This window comes from Cajanus cajan, chromosome 7 (genome assembly GCF_000230855.2).
Source record: "Cajanus cajan strain Asha chromosome 7, NIPB_CcT2T_4, whole genome shotgun sequence".
In the NCBI taxonomy this organism is placed as follows: Eukaryota; Viridiplantae; Streptophyta; class Magnoliopsida; order Fabales; family Fabaceae; genus Cajanus; species Cajanus cajan.
In genome coordinates, this window is record NC_138523.1 from 35,788,869 (window position 1) to 35,798,352 (window position 9,484).

General features: G+C 33.7%; 1 long non-coding RNA gene across 1 annotated transcript; it reads left to right on the top strand.

Moving 5' to 3' along the window:
- The first annotated feature begins 5,659 nt into the window (after window positions 1-5,659).
- LOC109790214 (uncharacterized) lies at window positions 5,660-9,255 on the top strand. The gene is made up of 3 exons (XR_002238906.3): window positions 5,660-6,214; window positions 8,144-8,235; window positions 8,920-9,255. It is a non-coding gene; the product is annotated as an uncharacterized LOC109790214 (long non-coding RNA).
- Window positions 9,256-9,484: the final 229 nt, after the last annotated feature.

Consider the following 9,484-nt stretch of genomic DNA (forward strand, 5'->3'; position numbering starts at 1 on the left):
TACTACACAGATTTACTACTTGGAACACTTAAGGAGAGATGGAGATACACCAAAGGCACTCCAAGACACTCCTTAATAAAGGCCTTGTACAAAAATGAGAATTAAAAATTTACAAGAAAAATGAAATGCAAATTTACACCAAATGAAATGCAAATTCACACTCAAATGAAATGTAAATTCACACCAAATGAAATGTAAATTCACAATCAAATGAAATTAGTGGCTGCACTTAATTTCAAAGAAAACAAAATTAGCCACTAATTAGAGACAAAATTTGTAAGGAAAATAGGTTTAGAGACAAAAATTTCGTCACTAAAATTGGTCTCTAAAGTTCACAAAATTTTCTAAAAATTTATTGCTCCTTCTCTTCCAATTCCAGCCACCAAGGTTGCTAGTGTATCACTCCACTTTTTAGAAGTAGCCTTGATATTGGATACTTCTAGGTGTTTAGAACTCCAAGCCAAAATTCCAATGGAGACTAATCTCTAGATCACCTCCAAAAGCCTTCAAACTTGACTTCCTTTGAACTTGGCCTTCCACACCTTCAAGAAGCACTCAACACACCTTAAGTTGCTGGAAATTTAAAGCAAAAACTGAAAAGGAACAATTAGAAATGGCTACACCAATTGGTGGAAGTAGATGAGACAAGACTAGAAAGAAATCCAAGAAAGACAAGCAATAATTAAAGCACAATTTTGAAAGTTAGCACACAAAAGGAAACCTAACAATGGCACTAGAATAGATCAAAAAATAAAAGCTAAGATTATAAAGTAAAATAAGACTCAAACAATGTATATGTGGCTGGATAGAAAATTGAAGACAAGGCACACAAAATTTTACCAAAACCGAGAGCAATATTTCACTAGAATTTTCACTCCTTGGCTTTTTCTTGTGTTCTTTTCTTTTGATTTCTTTTGTGAATTATTTTGTTCTTTCTTTTTATGTTAACACAGGAGTCTAATTCCTTTTAATCAAGTGTATGTCTCAGATTTAACTAATAAAACTGCTGCCAAAATATTTTCACAAAACAAGAGGTGTTCAGATGCATATTCTAACTAGTGCTTCACAATTTTGTAGTATTTTTAGATCAAATTTTTAGGCACTATTTTCTTTTGTTTTTCTCATGCAATAAGAACACATACACCTCTATTTTGTCTCTGTTTTGATGGTTTAAAAATTGATATAAGTTTCAGCCACACACAAGACTCAAAGAAACCTAATAGGAATTAGTGTTTAACAATTTTTTTTGACAAAACTTTTAACAAGACATATAGGAAACCTAACTCTATGAAATTTTCTAGAACTAATAGCAAATCATGAACTCAATCATATAAAGCAAAAGAACATTTAGATAGGTTCAGATTTAATAACAAAAATGACGCACCAATCAATGAGTGAAGAACAACACAAAATTAGGTCAAACAAGCTAGTCTAGGAATTTTCAACATACAAAGGACTACACATGACTTCTAAGACAAAACAAGTGATTCAAAAATAAAACTAATACAATATGAATGTTGTCCAATCACGGAAACATGTTAAGGAATGGAGAGACTCAAACAAACAACAAAAACGCACAAGAACAAGAGTCCGAAAAGCACAAACTAAATTGATTCACGAGAATTGGAAACAAGCAAAATTTGAATCAATTACTTCTCATGAGACATATAGGATCCATCAACATATGAAAAAAATTAGATCCACACAACAAACACACAATAAGACATAGAAAAGGAAGAGTAGACAACACGGACTCAAGTTGAACAAGTTCGAGACACAAAACCTCAAGAGCACCAAAGCTCTGATACCAAAAATGATGGAAGCTAGATGAAGAACGGTTGTTGAATCTCCATAACTCCACCTTAATTCGACCTTTGCACCTTGAGGTTGATGGATTAGAAGCTTGAAACACCTTTGAAGAACCTTCAATGGTGGAGAAGCAACTTGGATGGTTCGGCCACTTCAAGAAGCTTGAAGAAGCTTGAGGAACCTAGCTCAAAGGTTGAAAACCTTTGAAGAAAAACCTAGAGGAGAAGCTCCACGGTTTTAGGGACTTAAGAGAAGAGAGAATTCATAATTTCTGAATTCATTCATCAAAAGTGAAGGTTTAGGCCAGATTTACAAATATATAGGGAGAGGTAGCTTGTAGTGTAAGCTAACCTTAACCATGGTTCACTAGGAACCATGGTAAGGTTTAGCCTAACCATCCATGATTTCTAAAACTTGTAGGAGAAGCTAACCTTGACCATGGTTCACTTAAGAACCATGGTAAGGTCAGCCTAGCCTACCAAGGTTTAGAAGCTTGGAAGGCAAGCTTCAAAGCTTGAAGGGGAAGCTTCACAATTTCGGCCAAGAACAAAGAGATGAGCTAGGCGACCAAGTCTCAAAATGCTCACTTGATTTATTTCAAAAATATTTGATTTGGTTTAGTTAGGTTCATCATATGATGATGAGACCTAACTAAATCAAATCTATGAAAAATTAGGAGCAAAATGAGTCTAATATGCAAAATTTTGCCTAGGCCCAGTTCTGGCCCAATTGCTAGTCACACCCTCAAGCATTGCTAAATGCCACCCCTTTTTCCCTACTGAAAAAAATATAAAATGAATGTATCAACAAAGGAGGTTAAATGGAGTTAAACTCTCCAAGTAACCCACCCTAAAATCAATATACAATCACTAATTAAAAGCAAGTAAAGTGTCTCACAAATACAAAGGCAAAATTAGACCTATACAAAGGAACTATGTACAAACATATGAAAAGGTCTTTAAGATCATCCCATTCCTCTTGGTTCTTTTAAGATATCACCTCTTGGATTCCTTGGCCTTGGCCATAGTCTATCAGGGTAATGGCCAAATAATCTCCATCAAGGCAAACCAGAGAACAGCTCGGCAATGTTATACGCTGAAAGTATCAAAGCATCGCCACCAACAGAGGAGCAACGCCGGGATGAATCTCCCACCGTGGCTCACATCACCCAGACCGAGATCACTGACCTAGACCCGAGAGCGGAATCTCACGACAACAGACCAAGCCCAATTGATGAGCTAGACGATCTCCAGATCGGCAAACTTCCCGGTCAATGCATAAAAATTATCCAACAATTAAACCCGGAATTGCGACAACAGCTCGTAGCCAAAATCTCCAAGAATTTCGACCTCTTCGCGTGGTCCAGTGCCGTCATGCCAGGTATAGACCCGCATCTCATATGTCACAGGCTGGCGATCCATAAAGAGGCCAAACCGGTGGCTCAAAGAAAATGCAAAGTTGAAGGAGAAAGACGAGAAACCATTGTGGCCGAAACACAAAAATTGTTGAGAGCAGGCTTTATCCGAGAAGTCAAATACACTACTTGGCTAGCCAACGTAATGCTCGTCAAGAAACACTCGGGCAAGTGGCGCATGTGTATCGATTACAACGACTTGAATAAAGCATGCCCGAAAGACGCGTATCCTTTGCCGAGCATTGACAGGCTGGTCGACGGAGCCTTCAGCCACGCCCTCCTTCTAGTGCCATATACTCGGCAATTAACTCTTCGATCCGAGGTCCTCAGAGCTCGGGGGGCTAGTGTACTATCCACATCAGACCATCTCGAATGGGCGCTAGATGACATCGGTCAAAGCAAAGGCCCAACGCCTATTGGGCCATGGCCAATCTCAGGCCCAAATCAATATTACCCTCGCCCAAGAGAAAATCCTAATTATATACCAAGGTACATACGTGCACTATATATATGAGACGATTACACTATCAAAGACTAACTTTAGCATCGGAGTCTCTTTTACAGATACCACCCCCACTTTGGAACAACTGACGTACCTAGCAAGGAAGGCTCACCAATCTTGCCTAGTAGATCGTCTCTCATAACCGATTTCCGGTAAGAACAATACTAGTATCTATAAATAAAATATTAAATAAAAAATAAATATGTAAAATGTTTAAAAAACATAAAATACTTAATACTTTACTTAATTTTTTTTGAAAGAAAATACTTTACTTAATTAGTACTTAGAAAAATGAAAGAATATTGCATAAAGATATATAATTATTTGTTATATTAATAGGATTAAATGCATTGAACCTTTTGATAACAGAAATATATAACATAAAAAATGGTAATTCCTATTTAAAAAACCGGTAATTAAGATATATGCCAATTTATTTCTTTTAATTTATTGCCTTATTGTTTGTGTATTATGTTCTAATTACGACCATTCAATGGAAATATTGAAGGAGAGAATTGAGCAATTGAATGTATTCACATAAAAGTGGCTTTGACCACCTACCAATTCAGCTGATTTTCAACATTAATTCTGCGCGTGATCATTGTTGTGTCTATGTTATAAAGTTGTTGGAATTCCAAGAGGTGAATTAAAATGTATATATGTTTTCTTTTAGAGGTTTGGGAGACATGATTATGCAATCAATCTTTGAATCGTTGACTTTTTTCTTCTTCTTTTAATTGATTAGTGAAATCAGTATGGAGAAAGAGCACCTTACATGTTCTTTCAGTAGGATGTATGAACACAGGAGCAAACAAACGAGTAAGAGAAAGCTGCATAGAATATTCCACGGAGGGGTGACAAGGTTTGTCTAACAAACGCAAAGATGAAAAATTAGAATTCCTTGTTATCATATGCAAAAACGACTAAGGTTTGTGAATACATATTTATATATATGTGGTTGACTGTTCTTCAAAAAATTAATATGGTTGTGACCTTGTTTGTTAAAGGAATTGTTTGGTCTATACTTGGGCTTCTTGTTTTAATTATTTGAAATATGTGTGTTTGGATAAGTGGAGTTAAACTTGATTTTCAAAAGTAACAAATTAATAATTATTTTTGTGATGAATTTTTCATAATTTTGTACTAAACATGATTTTTTACCACCAAACCAAACACTACCAACCAGCTTCTGCATTTAGTTTTGTCAGTGGCTTCTGTTTGTCCAAAACCTGTACCAATGGCCATCCCTTCCTGGTATATGCTATTTTACCTGGTATATGTTATTTATTCAGCAGGTAAAGTTATTAAAACTTTGTGAATTGTGATCTTTAAGTTTGTCATTATCCTTTTTTTTTTTCTTTTCGGGTTGATGAAGTTATTTTGTTTAAAAATGTACCAGTATAAAGTAATTCGTATTTCATCGGTATTCTTTACCCTTATATTTTTAACTTGGACAACTTTTATTATTTTTATTACACTTTGAATGAGTCATACTTTTGAAGAATGAATGACCTTTTTTTATTGTACATTAATTTTATATTAGTAGTCTATATTATATTAATTATAATCGTATCATATTTCATAAATTTTAAAATTTTATCACATGTATGTTATATTGTACTTTTTTGAGGAGAAACATGTTATATTGTACTTATATCTTATATAATAAGTGTACTATACGCATATAACAAAAGTCTTTTTAATCAATCACGGGTATAAAGTGAATACATTGGTCAAGAGAAACATTATTGTTTTAGGAGAAACTTTTTCATTTTGATGTGTTTATAGGAGCAACGTACAGCACAAATTTGAAATGGCTGCAGAAAAATGTTGAAATAAAAAGGGATTGGCGTACGTGAAGGGAGACAAAGAAAGGAAGAGGAACATACAAATACCCAATTAACGTTTTAAGAGAATAATGTATTGATACATGATCACGTGTACGGAAATGAGAAAAAGAAAAGAAGCAACACAAAGTATAAATGGAAAAGGACAAGGGGAGGGAAAGATCTCGTTCTTTGAAGATGTTCGATTGTGGGAGTGATAGGAATCTAAGGTGATCCAAGCACTTGCAGACAAATCCGTTTCAGAAGATAAAAAAGAAATTGCCCTTTATGTGGAATGGAAAAAGAAATTGAACTCTGAAGCATCCCCTAGACTCCTTATTAAAGTCCATACCCTAATCTCTCCAAACTAACCTTAAGACATGGTCTTCCAGGTAGAGTATTTTCAAAGCTATAGCTAGCTACTGCACTTGATGCCAAATTGCCAACTTAAAAGCTGCTTGGTTGGTTTCCAAGTAGAAAACAGTACCCTATGAAACTAAGAGGGTCCCTTTTGTCTTTTTGGTGGAAAACTTGAGATTGTGGAAACTAGGAATTAAGGGACTTTCTCCCCTCTTATTGTATATATGCTTCTCAATTCCTCCTACCTAGCTTGGATCACTTTCAGATCATCACTTCCGGAAGAAACATCATCAAAGATCAACGGTACAGATTTGTTTAATTATATATCTTTCATGTTGTGCATGTTGGTCAAGGAATTAACCAGTAGTAATGATATATACATACATTATTTGGTGGTTTTGTATTTGCATACTTGGTGTGCCTGGCTCCCTGTATGCCATTTGTAGACCCCATCACAATGGTGATGGCTTTAATAAATGGCGTATGAGGAGCCATGCATGCTTTGTGTTGCTCATCAAGGAGATTTAAGATAAAGGGGTTGAATATCTGTCTTCTACAAAATCAAGTTCAACTGGTTTTCTTAATTAAGTTTCTATCTTCTTAAATCTTAATTAATCTGGTTTGTTATTTGTTTATTATTTCTCACATCTGGAAAGAGAGGGGGCTGGGATTGTCAATAGTTCTCTGGATCTCCTTCATCATTAGGCGTGTAATTAGTTAATAATCCGTTAGGTATGTTCAAGTGATCGAATTAGTTTGTCTAGTTGAGCTTCCTAGTCCAAATGGCATTGACTTGGTTGGATTCTAGATAGATTGGTTTTGTTAGGTACATGAAGCGAAGAATTTTTGGTTAGTTGATTAGAAAATTTTATTTTATTTACATATGCTTTTATTAAGTATTGCCAAAATATACTTTATTTTTATTTTTCTAAATATATATATATATATATATATATATGAAAATATTTTGTGTTTTTTTACTATTTCATAAAAGTTGTTTTTTATATCATTTTCCGAATAAACTTTTAAAAATGAGAAATAAAATAAATAACATGACATTTTTAACAGTTATTATGAAAATTATATCAAAGGAAAATAAAAATATAGATTATTAATTAGAAAGTAGAAATAATTATTTAGTATTTTATTATTTTGCTTCATTTCTTATCTTGTTAGCGGCTAATTGACTTATGCAGTCTTCCATGGAGTAAGGATCATTATTACCTGAGAGTGGACGTAGTCACCAATCGTTTTCGCTCTTGTGTTGTCATTTTTGTTGTAACTGAGTGGTTAACGTCTTGGCGTCACTGCCATTTATTTATATTCAGCACAAATCAATTCAAAATCGCCGCCAGCCTTTTAATTATACACTGTTTGGATTCATTGAAAAAAGTAGCATCATATCTAGACCATATAGTAACTATGACCTACAAATCATAATATATATCTAATTAACAATTAGTGACCAAAAAGCATAAACGAGACTTGATCATCTTCCAAGATTAATTAAGCCAACACTGAGTATATTCTCTCTTTCTTTTGTAGCTTATATGTCTTTAACACCGCTGATTATCTTTTCCAGTATTTTGTCATTCCGTCGCTTCCTTAACCCTTTTTCTTTTAATCAGTTTTGATTGGTAAAAATCGAACTCAATACCAAAAATATTACAATAATTCATCCAACTTATACAACTAATCGAGTTAAGTCTTATTATTAGATTGAACTACTCAAAGCAGGAGTTGGTTTTAGGACATGATTATATCGGACCAATGTTATTATACAATCTCTTCACACTCGAATCAAAACTTGTTAAACCTTAACAAATGCATTATGGCCGTTTTTAAGCGTATGTTTTGGATTACTTAGATTTTAAATTTATTTTCCAAAAGACCTAGTGAAATTTAAGCTTTTTATTTAAATATAAACTAAATTAAACACAATTTAGATGGAAGTAAAAGTAAAAATTAATTTTGAGAGCTTATTGGTCTTTAACATTCTTATGAAATGGAAGTAGTTATATGATGTTTAACATGACATGCGGTAGTTGGGACAAAGATGTACCTAGCAAAAAGTTTTGCCAGTCTTGGCATAAAAAACTGAGCTATTAAATATTAATAAGTCTACTGTCTAAATGGAGATTGCTTAATAAAAAAATGTTGTGTGTCATAACATCTGGTCTTTTTGTATGACTCTATTATACAAAGAGACTTGAAGGATAATGTGCTTTGCAGGACTTTCTTCAGTGTTTTGGAAGGACGTAATAGACCGGAGTGATAAAGAAGAATGCATTTTGCGTTGGTTCTCTTCAACTTTGGCTAGAAAGGTAAAATTTGGAACCAATTAAGTAAAATTCAGGCATGAGGTGTGTCTTGGAAATGTATGATTTAAAGAGTCTTTTCTTCGGTTGTTTCTCATTTCATATCAGCACGCTCATATTGAGAAGGAATTTTTTTTTTATTTTCAATGGGAGGAGCAAATTTTCACTGAATTTTCTAATTTAATTACTCTCCTCAAAATTTTTTTAAGTAAATAAGGATGTAAAGATGGGTATAAAAGTTGAATTAATAGTTCTAGGGTTTTCTCTTAATTAAAATCTCCATATTCTACTCCAGAATGTTGTTGCCCATCACCTCTAATGATCGATCTCCATGAGAATTTTTCCTTGAGTTTTAGAGATGCAGAACACAAATATTAATGAGATTACATAAGAGGAATATTATTCTTAATGCATGAGACTAATTGTGTTTTATGTTATGCAGGACACAAATCATTTTTTCTCCCCATGATTAGAATACCCTAAAATATGACTTTATATGCTTGCATTGGTTTTGAACTTGTCATTTGAATGTTGTTCTAATATTTATTTATCATTTCTTCTCTCTCCCTTCTATCTCAGTGATCAGAAAATGGGTAAAATACTAAAATATGAGGTGTATGTTAGCATTTCCCTTGTATATTAAATTAAATAGGGACTCAAACATACCTGTACTGTCTGTACTCTGTACAGTTCCACGCGTGGACATATAAATTGCCTCTACACAGGCTAATGCAGCGGCGTGTTACAAGTAACAAGCAACAAGGCTGTGTGATGTGATTTGCACGAGGGTGTATATATAAAAGCAAGACCTTGGCTAGCTAGTTTCATAGATGGTCACAAATCACAATGGTTGTATTCTGACCTTGGCACTTGGCAGCTATTAAAATATACAGCGCTGTATAAGCAACAAAGTGATACTTTAAACATTTTAGTAACAATTCTGTACCCAAAAAAAAAACTTGGTGATAATTCAACTGTAGAACATTCAAAGAATGTAACTCATCTCTTCTTAACTCTAGGAGATTATATATTTGGTGTTTGAGTGTATTAAAATCTCAAATTCTCTGAAAATTCTAACCTTATTAAATCTGATTCTAGTTACCATAGATATGTATAAACCAACAGTGATAAACACATGTTAATTGGCTTTAAGCCTGAAGGATACAAGTCCCTATAGTTAAAGAAATTTGGTTAAAAGATGGCTTGACAAAGTATCACCTCACTGTGTTCAATGTCATCCAATTAAACATATATT